Raw genomic sequence first — 14,923 nt, forward strand, 5'->3', positions numbered from 1 at the left:
AAGCTGGATGTATCATCTATTTGAATGAGGAAATCTCAAAAAATTATAGCTATGAAGGAGACAAGAGCTCTATGAATGGGGACAGCAAACAAGTGTCGGTGAATGACAGTAATGAAAGTAAGAGCTAAAAAAGTCTGATGAGTTGAACCTGGAAAAGGCTAATCTTCTTAAGGAGGAAAGAGAGTAGTTTTCAAGTAGCAAGAGGGAATAGAAAAGACACTTAAGTTATGTGGAGTGTAGAAGAAAAAACAGTCTCCATTCAAGGGGTTACAGAGATGTAGTATCTTCGGTTGTAGCCACATTTCAGTTAAGCAAGAGATAAAGGGGCCATTCAAAGAAGCTGAGAATAGAATAGAGTATGCTTGTGATTCTGCTTCCAAAAGATGCTGAAGGATTTGAGCAGGTGGGAGGATCAGATCACTGTGTGTAAACAATTACAAGGGGATAATCATCTGTATTATTATGTTTGGTAGTAAAAGCTGGATTTCTGTTGATATCCAAGGATGTAGATACAGTGGATTAATTCTGGAAATCAGAAAAGGGATTTAAGACTTTGAAGCAGCTGCCCTCGGGGTAAAGGTAAGTTCAATAAAACATGGGATAATTACACATTGAGAAGTTGTCTTTGTCCCTGAGTAAAGGGGATGATTCACAAATGTGTAGAGGTGATTGAATGGTACAATTTTATTTGAGAAATTTGTGAAAGATGTAAAGGTTTTAACTGACTACCAGATCAATAAAAGCTGAAAACACAACTTCACTAAAGAGGGAGAAAAAAAGTAGTATTTGGCTGCAACAATAAAAATTCACTGTCCAAAAAAAATGAAAATACCACTAGAAGTAGAATGTATCCAGAGCACCAAGGATAATTCTGGGCCTTGTCCTTAAAGAATAACATTGGCAAGTGAAAGTATATTCCAGATCCATCCCTAAGGTGTGATGAAAAGAAGGAAGTCGTCGTGAACATGTTGAATGTTGAATGTTAAAGAGATTGTCAGGGCTTTGAATAAGCCATGCATCAATAAACAGCATTCCTTCCACAGATGCTGGTATACAGGTTCCTTTGTGTGAAATAGGGCCCTTTAAGAGTATAAAGGACAGATTCCTTAGAAAATCTGATCTCTCCTTTTAAAATGATAGTTTTAAAAATATAACCTATGGGCCTCATGTTTCAGAATAATATAGGAAGGTTATTAAAAGTGTATGTTCCTGGGTCTCATGCCAGACCATTTAATCAGAATCACTGAGAATGAACCTAGAAATTCATATGTTTTAACATGCTGTATATCACAACCTTTCCCTCAATTTAATCATAGAAAGACTCAATCAGATCATTAATATGCTAATAGGAGACTCTTGACAGCCGGTAGATCTGATACCCTATGCTACATTGGTTAAGAGCTAGGCTTATATTTGTCCACTGATATCCATGGCCCAAATAGTGCCTGGCACAGAGTGGGTGCTCAACAAATATTTTTTGAATTAATGACTGAAGGAATGAACATTATCTCTAATCTTGATTTAAGTCCTCTGTCCTCTCAACTCCAATTTGGGATACAATTATTGATTGAACACTTCTGTTTCTCAGTTTCTACACAGAGATTTCTTCCAGCCAAATACATTTGTTCTAGAAAAGAGTCACTCTATGACTGAGCTCCTGCCTTCTTAACCTTTTCTCAGTCCACTCTTATCTTTGATTTTTGACTTCTTATTCTAACCTGAATAAGAAAGGGTCAGTTCTTTTATTTGGTTATCCAAACTTTATGCTTCTACATGCATATACAAATCATCATGCTGGATTTTAATTATTCAGTTATAAATTGGTCTGGACAGTCTCACTAGGCCTAAGAAATCCTCAAGGCTTCAATCAAATCTACTATAGTAAAACATGGCCATGTCATGTCCACTTCTAGCAAAAGTAATTTTTTCTTTAATTTGCCAATGTTTAATGGGGTTTTTCATTTCAAATAGTTGAAGAACTAACTTATGAGAAAGTAAATAGAGTTATTTTGAGTTTTTCTAAGGACAGATTTAAGACTAGCGAGAATAACTTATAGAAAGAAAATTTTGATTCAAAATAAAGAACAATCTAAAATTAATCTCTCTATTTTAGCATCAACATTTAACTGTCTTAAAGTAGCCAACTTCCTCTTACTAAGATAATTCAAATAGGAACAAAATAATAATTTATCTAGAATAGAATCATAAACCTTGAAGGAACTTTAGAAATCAATTTAATATACTATTCCAAGTTCATTCTTTTTATAAGTATGGAATCTGAGGTATAGAAAAATTGAGATCTGGCTAAATCTACATAGCTTATTAAAGCCAGCAGTAGGAACATAATCTGGCCTAAGGGCTTTGTCCATGTATCTCCTCAAATTATAGAAGTGATACCTCCTTTTGTTTATATAATTCTAAACCTAACAACTCCGAATTTTGAACTCATCTCTTTTCTTTTTTGTTTATATTCAGAATTTTAAGTTAATTAATTTTACATAGAAATGAAGTGAATCAAGACTCAATTTGCATATTTTCAAATGGAAAAAAAATAAAAAACAAATCTGCCTGAAAATAGCTTATGACAACCTGTTATTTACTGACAAAGAAGTAGCTCTCTTTTTTTGGCAGATGAAACAAATTAAATGGCATCCACCTTCTTGTTGTATGTAACAGTATCCCCCTTGGGCCTGAGAATACGATTTTGCCAATGGCAGAGAAAGGAAATAACATTTACAGAATGTCTGCTTGGTAGGTGTTTTATATTTGTAATCACATCTCATTTTATTTAATCCATACAACATCTCTGTGAAATGACTATTATAGCCATTTTACAGATGAAGAAATTGTATCTCAGAATGGTTTAGTGCCATTTTCAATGCCCTATAGGTAATATATGGTAGAACAGGATTTGAAATTAGGTCTTAGTTAGGAAGACCAACTGTTCCAATTTACTCAAGACATGGGACTTTTAGTGGTAAAGCTGGGAAAGTTCCGGGCATACAGAGATGGTTGTTCTCTCTAATTAGTCCAAAATTCAGAGGAAGGAGAAGAAAGTTCTTTCCCAAGATCGCCATATGCCAGTGACTCTGTTAGGAACGGGGTGAGAGAAGTAGGGGTTGTGATACAGATTAAGATATACAGATTTCTGGATCCAGTCTCTGTGATTTTGATCGACTGGGTCTGGAATACTAAATTATTCTTATACACAGATCCATAGATCACACCTTTTGAAATAACATCTTACTAGGAGAAATTAGACTTCCCAAGTAATATGTCCTTCATATTCTTAAAGGTCCTGCTACGTCCAGAGGAGCCTAGATACCTATATTTGCTGGCATCATCAGTAACATTTGATATAAAGGTCATCATCATCATGGAAGCCTCTGTTCCAGCTATGTTTGACAAGAAGTGGATAAATACAGTCTTCTCCCTAGGAAAAAATGGTAAGTCATTCCATGGTCTTTGCAGCCAAAGGCACCAGATAGGCACAAAAACCATTAATCAGGTATCTGAATTACCTTTTTGAGCCAGTAGTTCTCAAATTCCATGTGAATAAGAAGCACTCTAGGGATCAAATAGAGCATGCACATTCTTGTGTTCTATGATCTAAGAGTGGGATTTAATTGGTCGAGAGTAAGGCCCAGTGTGATGGTTAATTTTATGGGCCATGCTGACTGCGCTCCAGGGTTCTGGGTATTTCTGCTGGAGTATTTCCAGATGAGATTAGCATTTGAATCAGTGGACTGAGTAAAGTAGATTGCCCTCCCCAATGTGGGTGAGAATTATCCACTCCATTGAGGACCTGAATAGAACAAAAAGGCAGAGGAAGGAAAAATTCACTCTCTCTCCTGGCTGTGTGAACTGAGACATCAGTCTTTTGCCCTTGCACTGGGCTTACACTTACACCATTGGTCCTCTTGATTCTCAGGACTTTGGACATGGACTGAAATTTACTCCATTGGTTTTCCTGGGTCTCTAGTATGCAGCCAGCAGATCATGAGACTTCCAGCCTCTATAATAACATGAACCAATTCCTTATAACAAATCTCATTCTCCCTATATATAAATTATATATAAGTATTCTGTATAAATTATATAATTAATATGGAATATTTTCATATGTCCTATATCAATTATTAGTTCTATAATATATATAATTGTATATATATGTATGTCTGTGTGTGTGTGTGTGTGTGTGTGTGTGTGTGTGTGTATCCTATTAGTTCTGTTCCCCTGGAGAACCTTGATTTCTTGATTATTATATTAAGGAATATACATCTTGTGTGTCCCTTCCTCCCAATTAGTTGATTTTGATGATTTCTTGATTGCCTGATCTAAACTATATTTACTCTCTGCTTATTCTGTGCCTAATATGATACTAGACATTGGCTGGGGGAGAGGATTTGAAAAATACCAAATTTTATAAAAGCAGATCGTAAACTAGTTAAATAAATTTTTAACCTAGATGACAGTAAATTCAACCATTTGCCTGTTGTTGTTGTTTTGTTGTTGTTATTGTTTTGGTGGTAAAATCCATTTTGAAACTAGCCCCCCAAAAAAGCATCTGGATGGGAAGAGATTTTAGATTAGGCATTTTACTGATTTCTTCTTGTCATTCATATTTCAATGCTAATTTTCTAAAGTCTTTTACACAAAACAGTTTTAAATTCTATACAAGGCAAATTGGGCAAATTCCATTTCAGAATTGCAGTCATGTTGACACACGGTAATCTTATTAGCAATAAAAGGATATTACCTATAATTGAATAGCTCTGCAATTAGCAAATTTCAGAGCCAGAGAACACCATCATTCTTCAGTTTTACATTTGTTTTACCCACAGCAGGAAATGTTTGAATTACCAACAAAACTATTAGCATGTTCTTGCTCTACTAAATGAAAAAAATCTTAATAAAAACTGCTTCACCCAGAATAAATATTAACTACAGTTCATGCAGATAAGCTTAACTTTAGCAATTAGGACTCGTACTTTGATAAATAATGTGTTCATTTAATTCAAGCAAAATTATATCTGTGCCACCTCGAAACCTGAATGGGTAAAATTCTGTGTTGATAATAAAGGCCAGGCTTTCGTTTATTTAAACAAATATATCTATGGGAAAAATAATTTCAGTATTCATCTGGAGAAGTTACATTTGGTATCTTCATGATAGCTGTATAATTGGGTCATTCTAACACTATAATGTGGACACGCAGACACACACATACAAACACACACACACAGAACTATTTCTTTCAAAATGAATTTAGTTATGTTCCAGGGCTCAACATCACCCATGGAACAAATTACATTAAAATTACAATTAACTTCCGCTCAACTGTCAGCAGAAATCGATATTCCTGTAAACATACTGCCTCTTCCTCAGTTTTATTAAGCTCCTTTCAATTATGAGGAAACATAAATTAGAAGGATGCCTCTGTGTCATCTAAGAATTAAAATGCACGAGAACACTGACCCTGGCCTCTAGAGATTATGTGAAAAGCCATTTATATGCGCAGCTGTACAAATTGCCTGAGTTTAATGCTAAATTCCTTGGAAAATCATCTTTCCTGCTCTGCATCAGGAAAAAGACAAAGTTTAAATATTTAAAGTGTTCTCTTATGACGCAAGCCCAGTCAGCAGTGAATTACTGAACCGCCAGCAGAGAGCTCCTTCTGGGAGTGACAGAGGTTGCCTTTAAATGCAAGGGATGACCTAAGTTCAAACTTAGCTAGCCTAGCCGGAAGAAGAGCCAGCTGAGTTAGTCCACCTTGCCCCCACTGGTATTGTCTTTCATAAAACTATTCCTAGATCTATCACTCAAATCCTGTCTTCAATACATTCTTGAATGTTGGCCACAACAGCTTCCCTTTGCTTCTTTTTGTATCAAACTGTTCTTCATAGACATGTACCAGTCTTGAAAATATATTTTGGACATATTAGAAGAGCACCAATTCATAGTAAAGAAAAAAATAGAAAGGAAGAAAACCCAAGTGAACCTGGCCATGGATGTAAATCATGGGTCAAACTCTAGCCATGGGAGCGATTGCAATATTTAAATTCCACTCGATCATTTACTGGCTGACTGTCAATTTATTTATGTTCCATGTGCCTCAGGTTTCTCATCTATGAAAATTAGAAAAATAGGCTTTTTCTTTAAAAAGTGGAGATAATCATAACATCTCCACAGGATTGTTTTGAGGTAAAAGGCCTAGTAAGTGAAATGTAGTAAATATTAAAAAAAAAAAAAAAAAACCAGCAAATAAGCTGTTTTCAAGAGATATTCTAACTTATGTTGTGATTTGTTTTTAAATTACCACATTGATCTTCTTTATATCGAGCTGAGATCTGTGTCTTCGTCACTTTTACGTTGTATCTTATTGAAGAGTTATTGAAGATAAAATTAGATGCCCAGGAGCCAGTGAGTTTCCCATCATAAGTTTTCAAACAGGTCAACTTCTAACTGGAAGAATAGAAGATAAGAAAAAAGGAGGTGGGGTGGACAGTCTGAAAGTACAAGATATGTGTCAGAATCACCATGGAACATTTTCAAAATGTCCGTGTTAAGGCCTCATTTCGGGGGGATAGGGACAAGAGTAAAGGAGTTAAAAGAAACTAGCCCTCTTCTCCAACCCTGGTTAGAAAGTTACTAGACCAATGGTAATTTTGAATTACTCAGGCTGAATGACATCTTGAGACAGGACTGGAAACATTTATCAAGATTGGTGAGCCTCAACCCTATACACATTAAAGTCACCTGGGGAGCTTTACAAAAGTACTAATGATTAGGCCTCACCCTATATCAGTTAAATCAAAATTTCTGGGAGATGGTCCAGGGCATTGAAGCTTTTAGAAAGCTCCCCAGGTAATTCTAATGCGCAGCCACATTTGAGAACCAATGATCTATAGAAACTTACCTAGATAACTTTAAATGTTCTTTTTTATTCTAGAAATCTATGACCTGCAGCATTTCAAAACCTCCAAATACATATACACGCTTCCAAAATAATAGTTATCATATAGATATATGTGTGTGTGTATATATATATATATATATATATCTCCTAATAATAATAATATCAGTTTTCACTTGTATAGTGAATAAACTCATTCAACTCTAAATAACAGTAACTGTGGTTTTAGGAAGTTTAACTGACTTGAGCAAGATTCCATAGTTGATTAGAAGTCAAGGTGAGACTCAAGTCCAGTTCTCTACATCCTTGAATTAGTTTTGTTTCCACTTTATCACCATCAGCTAGTTTCCCAGAATTAGTGCCTAATTTTGTTTGCATTGTCATGCTCCATTTATTTTAAATTATTCCATGTATATTTAGCTATTAGTTATGACTCTAAACCAATTTTTACCTTCTAACAGATACTTCCAAACCAAACACCCTTTGCTTTTGTTGACAATTTGTGATCTTAGGAGACTGGTCACTAGTTGAAATTTAGTGAATCGAGGTTTTGATTACCTTTATAGTAATTTCACATGTAATAATTCTTAATGCAATAAAATAATCAAATTACCTTTTGTTTTAAAAAAAGGTAATATTGTTTCTTACTCCAGCACACAGATAATTTTTAAAATGTAGAAGGTAATGAGAATTTTAATAGCCAAGTCATAATGATAAAATTGAGTTTGACATTTTTCAGTTAATTGCATCAACAATGAAAGTGATTACAACTCTTAAAAACATATCTAACTTCCACTTCCAGGAAGATGCAATAGATGCACTTTTCTTTATTCCTTTCACTAAGTACAACTAAAATCTTTGTTTATATGTATAAGAAAAAGAAAAGACAGAAAGGTAAAGAGGATAAACAAGACCAGCTAGAGGACTCGAGACCTGAAGAACAACACAGTGGTGAATTCCTGAGTTTTCTTTTTGCCTCATATATCCCAGCTTGAAGCTAAAGAAACCAGCAGCTGGAAACGTCAACAGGCACAGACCAAAAAGACAAAAAAGACTAATTCTTAAGCCAGTGAACAGGAAATAGGCAGTCAAGCAAGACAAAAATAGTTCCTCTACTCCAGCCAAATACCACAAGAAACAAAACTGTGACCCTAGTTCCACCCATACCAAGAAAGGCCAGGCAGCAAGCCTAAACTGCCACCTTTGCCAAATTGTAATGAAGCACCCCAAATTTCCTGCCCCATCAGATGCTATCAAAAAGGCCAAATAAGGAGGTGAGAATTTGATCTCCACTATATGACCCACCACTGCAGTGTCAGTGGAAACCATGTGGAGAGCCTGAACATTCATCTTCACATGGCAGTAACAAGATGACCCTCACTTCTTTGCTCGGTTGTCAGAAGAAACCCACTGGTAACAAGTCCATACCTCCCCATTATCTCAAAGGAGGCCATGTAGGGAGCAGGCTCTCCTATCCTCAGACAGCTACCAGTTTAGGACTACTGGAAAGCAGGCACCCCTATACCACCATAAAAACAGATGACTTCAGATGTCAACAGAGGCCAAGTGAAAAAGATTGACTTTTACCTCTACCTGTCAGTGAAAAGTCACCCTCCCTGTCCCCTGCTAGGACATTGTCAGTGGAAGCCAACTGTAATAGAAGTATTAGATAAGATCCAGAGCCTTGTAATATAGTAATAGTAGTAATAATAATAATAATAATAATAATAATAATAATGTCTAGGTTTCTCACCATATCAAGACCCAAGAAGATCGCAAATTGAATTTAAAAGGACAATCAATAGTACTGTATTAGTTTGCTAGGGCTTCCATAGCAAATACCACAGTCTGGGTTGATTAAACAACAGGAATTTATTTCCTCTCAGTTCTGAAGGCTAGAAGTTCAAAATTAAGATTTTAGTAGGGTCAGTTTCATTCTGACGTCTTTTTCCTTGGCTTGTACATGGCTGTCATTTTCCAGTGTCTTCACTGGATCTTACCCTGTGTATGTCCATATCCTCTCCTTTTATCCTTTTTCCTTTTTTTTTTTTTTTCATCAGAGCATAGTCATATTAGATCAGGGCCCATCTGTGTGACTTCATTTTAATTTAACTACCTCTTTAAATATTCTATCTTCAAATAGAGTCACATTCTGAGTTACTGGGAGTTAGGGCTTCAACATATAGATTCTGGGGGTTGAGGAGGACGCAATTCAGTTCATAATAGATGCCATTCTGACATGACAAAAATGTTAGAATTATCTGACAAAGATTTTAAAGAAGCTATCATAAAAATGCTTCAATAAACAATTAAAAACATACTTGAATAGGAAAAGAAAAATAGAAACTCTCACAAAAACAGGAAAGGGATAAGAAAAAACAAACAGAAATTTTAGAACCAAAAAAATACAATAGCTAAAATTAAAAATATAGTGGATGATATCCTCAGCAGAATAGAGAAGGCAGTGGAAAGAATCAGCGAACTGAAAAATGAAACAACAAAAATTACACAATCTGAACAATGAGATAATTGAGTATTAAAAACAACTACAACAACAGAGCCTCAGGGACCTGTGAGACTATAACAAAGATCTATCATTCATGCCATCGAAGTCCAAGGAGAGAAAAAAAAAGATGTAGTTATAAAAGGTCGAAGAAAGTGGCTAAAATCATTCCAAATATGACAAAAGAAAACCTACAAATTAAAGAAAGTGAGCAAACCCCCAAACATGATAAGCATAAAGAAACCCATACTAAGACATATCAACTAGCCACATCTCTAAGAACCAAAAATAAAGTGAAAATTTCAAAAGTAATATGGGAGAAAAAATTCAAATGACAGTGAATTTCTTTTGCCCAAGGGCAAAAGGAAGTGACACATTTTTCAAGCACAGAAAGAAAAGCACTGTCAACACTGAGTCCTATATCCAGTGAAAATAACCTACTGAAATAAAAGGGAAATCAAGTCGTTTTCTTTTTTTTTTGCATTTTATTTATTTATTTTTTAGCAGTAAGGCATATATATATTTACACTGTGTATTCACCTCCCATAGTTAGATTTCTTTCTGTCACCACATATTTGACCCCCTTTACCCCATCTATCTCCCCCCTCTCCCCTACCCCCTACTTTCTGGTAACCACTAATCGATTGCCTATGTCCACGAGTCTCTGTTTGTTTGTCCTGTTCATTTGTTGTTTTTAGATTTATATCCCACATATAAGTGATATCACGTGATTTTCAACTTTTCTGTCTGGCTTATTTCGCTTAGCATGATTTCAAGTCATTTTCAAATGAAGAAAAACTAAGAGAATTTGCCACTAGCAGATCTATTGCAAAAAAGTAGCTAAAGGAATATAAAAAATATAATAAAGTTAGGACCTTAGGAACATCAGGAAGGAAGAGAAAACGTGGATAGCAAAAAAATAAATGCAGACTTTCTTTGAGTTTTCTAAATTATGTTAGACAGTTGAAGCAAAAATTATTAGCAATGTTCTACGTAGTTCCAAATGTATGTAGAAGAATTATTTAAGTAATTATATTATAAATGAGGAAGGATAAAGTTTTCTATACTCCATTTAAGCTGATAAAACCAGCAAATTTCTATGTCATGTTTATATAATGTAATATCTAAAGACAAAACTTAAAAAAAGCTATACAAAAAGATACACTTGACACTCCTTTTTAAACAAATGATAGAATAACTAGACTGATAATCAGCAAGGATGTGGAAGAACTAAACAATACTACCAACAACAGAATTTAATCAGCATTTATGGAGCATGCAACCCAACAACCTCAGAATATGCTTTCTTTCAAGTGCCCACAGAACGTATACCAAAGCAGACTATATCCTAGGCATAAAACTAACCTCAAAAAAGTTAAAGAATTTAAACCACAGAGATTTTTTTTCCTGAAAACAATGGCAACAATCTAGATATCAATAACTAAAAGATAACAGTTAATAAAAAAATCTTTAATCAATTGGAAACTAAATAACATAATTTGAAATAATCCATGTGACAAAGGAATGCCTCAAAGAAAATCAAGAAATACATTGAATTGAATGGAATAAAAATAAAATACATCAAAATTTATGGAACACAGCTAAAATAGCACTGAAAGGGAAATTTATAGCACTTAATGTATACATTACAAAAGAGAAGACAAATCAAAAATCTAAGTTCTTCACACTCATAGACACAGATAACAATATTGTGGCTGCCAGAGGGGAAGGGTGCTAAGGGAAGGATGAAGAAGGTAAAGGGATCAAATACATGGTGACAGAAGGAGACTAGATTTTGGGTGGTGAGTACACAATGCAATATATTGATGATATATTAGAGCATTATACCCTTGAAACTCACATAGTGTTATTAACCAATGTTATTCAAATAAATTTAATTTGAAAAATCTAAGTTCTTACCTCAAAACTTAGAAAAATAATAGCAAAATAAACCTAAAGTAAATGGAAAGAAATAATATAGATAAGAGCAGAAATCAATGAAATTGAATAAAAAAACACAATGGAGATGATGAAACAAAGAGCTGATTTTTGAAAAGATCAATAAAATTGGCAAATCTCTGGGAAGAATGAAACAAAAAGAGAAGACACAAATTAGTAAGATCGGGAATCATATAAGAGTTATCACTATAGACATTGCAGACATCAGGAACATGACTACAGACATTGCAGATACAAAAGATAATAAGGAGCAACCTCACACATATGAATTTGACAATTTAGATGAAATAGATCAATTCCTCAAAATTTACCACAACTTCCCCTACATGAAATAGGTCATTTAAATAGCCCTATAACCATTAAAGAAATTCGTAATTTCAAAAGATTCTCAAAATGTAATTTTGAAACCCAGATGATTTCATTGAGAATTCTGTCAAAAGGTCTAAGAAGAATACACCAATTCTAAATAATCTCTTCCAGAAAATAGAAGAGTTTCTAATTTATTTTATTAAGCAAGTATCATGCAATTACAAGAAAAAAAAGAGACAAAAAACAATACAAAAACAAAAATTTTGCAGACCAATATCTGTCATAAATGTCGACAAAAATCTTTAACAAAATATTAACAAGTAGAATTCAACAAAAAATAAAAAGAATTATACACCATGAACGTGGAGAGTTTATTTCAGGGATGAAAGAAAAAGTCAATCAATGTAATCCAAAGAGACTATAAAAAATAAAGATCACATGATCACATCAATGATGCAGAAAAGTCATTGGACAAAATTCAATACCTATTCTGATTAAAATTTTCATAAAAATGGGCATAGAGGAAACATCTATAACTTAGTTTTAAAAATCTTTAAAAATCTACAACTAACATACTTAAAGATATAAGACTGAATGCTTTCTTCCTAAGATCAAGAAAAAAGCAAGAATTTCCATTTTTACCACTCTTATTCAACAGAGTGCTAGAAATTGCAGCAATATAGCAAGAGAAGGGAATAATAGTTATGTAGATTAAAAAGGAAAAATTACAATGGTCTCTATTTGCAGATGAGATGATTGTCTCTGTAGGAAATCCCAAGGAATTTAGGGAAACAGCAACAACAATGATAACAAAAGAAAAAAAAACCCTCTAGAATTAATAAGAGAAAGTTGCAGGATACAAGATAAGCATGCCAAACCAATTATATTGTTTTATATTAGCATGTGCATTTGTACACTGAAATTAAAAATATAACATTATTTACAATCACTTAAAATATTTAGGTATAAATCTAGTAAAACATGTAAATCACTTATATATTAAAACTACAAAATACTGATAAAAAATCAAAGAATATCTAAATAAATAGAAAGATATCGTGTAGTCATAGGTTGGAAGTTTCAACATAATAAAAATATCAATTTTTTCCCAAGTTGACACACAAGTTTAACAAAATTTATGTCAAAATCCCAGAAAGATTTTTTGTAAATATAAAGATTATTCTAAAATTTATATGAAAAAGTCAAAGGAAATAGAATAGCTAAAACAATTTTGGAAAAGAAGCATAAAATTACAGAAATCAGTCAATTCAATTTCAAGACTTATACAGATATGGTAATAAAATGTGTTATTGGTTGAAGACATAGACACATTCAGTAACAAAACATGGAAATACAGTCACACAAATATACCCCACCTGTTTTCTACAAAAATGCAAAGAAATTCAATGAAGGAAAAACCACCTTTTCAAAAAATGGTGTTGGAGCAATTGGACATCCATAGGCAAAAATACTAACCTTAAGCCTCATAACTTATACAAAAACTAACTCCAAGTGAATCATGGACTCAAATGTAAAATGTTATACTATAAAATTTTTAGGAAAAGGACACAGGAGAAAATTTTTGGAATCTGCGACAAGGTGAAGAGTTCTTAAATTTGACATCATAAGTATGATTCATAAAAAAAAAATTGATGTTAGACTTTATAAAAATTAAAAACTTTGCTCTGCAAAAGACCATGTTAAAGGATAAAAAGACAAGGTACACTCTGGAATAAAGTATTTGCAAGCTACATCTCCAACAAAGACCAGCATCTGGAATATATAAGAACTGTCAAAACTCAACAGTAAAAAAAAAAAAAAACTGTAAAAACCAAAAAAAAAAAAAAAAAAAAAAAAAAAAAACTCATTAGACTATGTGGGAAAGATATGAACAGATATTTCACAAAAGAAGATATACAGACATCCATGGCAGATAATTGCATGAAAAGATGCTCATTGTCATTATTCACGAGGAAAATGCAAATTATAATTTTTTATGATGAGTTATCACTACACACTTATCGAAATAGCTAAAATAGAAAATGATGCCAATACTAAATTCTGATGAGAATTTGGAGAAACTAGATCACTCATACATTGCTAATGGGAATGTAATATGATGCAGCCAGTCTGGAAAACAGTTTGACAGTTTTTTAAAAATGCAACTATGCTATGAACCAGCAATTGCACTCCTGGGCATTTTTCCAGATAAAAACTAATGTTCACACAAAAACTTGTATATGAAAGTTCATAATATCTGTATTTGTAATCCCTCCAAACTGGAAACAACTGAGATATCCTATAAATGATGAATGGTTAAACAGACTGTATTATATTCATGCTGCGGAATACCACTCAGTAATAAAAAGGAACAAGCTATTAATACATATAATCTGGAGGAAACTCCAGAGAATTCTGAGTAAAAACAAACAAAAAAAAATCCTAAAAGATTGCATACTGTATGACCCCATTATATAATATTCTCCAAAATATATAATTATAAAAATGAAACACAAATTAGTGATTGCTGTGGGTTAAGAAAGTGGGGTGTGGCTTAGAAGGCAACAAGAGGGATCTTTGTGGTGATGTAAATGTTCTGAATCTTGATAGTATCAATATCAATATCTTGGTGTGCTATTGTGCTATATAGTTTTATGAGATACCATTGGGGAAATGTCTTCAAGAGCACATGATATCGCTCTATATTATTTCTTACAACTGCACATGAACCTACAATGATCTCAAAATAAATAGCTTAATTGAATGATATATTCCCTTCCTCAATTTGAGCTTCATGTTGAATTAGTCAAATTTTTATTTGTAATTCATTTGTATAATATTTTAGAACTGATCAAGATATGAAAACTTCTATACTATTTACTGCATTTTTCCCAATTTTTGACAGCCTAGAATGAAATGTCTCCATGTTCAGTGCATCTTGGGGGACTACAAGAAATATTTAACATTACTCAAAACATACTCAGGCCAGCCTTTTTTTTTTCCTAGTGAGAACTTTTATACTTTTCCTCCAAGTTCTGAATCTTATAATCATAATAACAGATTGCAAAAGGGCTAAATATTCACAATGATATTTATTAAGTTTATATAATAATTATATAATGTTCTGTAATCTTGGAAAGAAAGATCACATAAAGATTCTTTCAGAACCTACATGGAATCAGTGAAATTTTCCAGGCTAGTATAACATTCAGAATTTTATTTCCATATTTTCTCTT

The 14,923-nt window shown here is 33.3% G+C and overlaps 1 long non-coding RNA gene across 1 annotated transcript in view; it reads left to right on the forward strand.

Moving 5' to 3' along the window:
- The window catches only part of LOC112483340, a 42,143-nt gene that overhangs the window by 15,116 nt on the left and 12,104 nt on the right, over positions 1–14,923 (forward strand). Inside the window, exon 2 of the long non-coding RNA XR_003047615.1 lies at positions 3,296–3,446. This is a non-coding gene — a long non-coding RNA (uncharacterized LOC112483340). The remainder of the gene's footprint in view (positions 1–3,295; positions 3,447–14,923) is intronic.

Source organism: Pteropus alecto, unplaced genomic scaffold (genome assembly GCF_000325575.1).
Source record: "Pteropus alecto unplaced genomic scaffold, ASM32557v1 scaffold24, whole genome shotgun sequence".
Taxonomy (NCBI): Eukaryota; Metazoa; Chordata; class Mammalia; order Chiroptera; family Pteropodidae; genus Pteropus; species Pteropus alecto.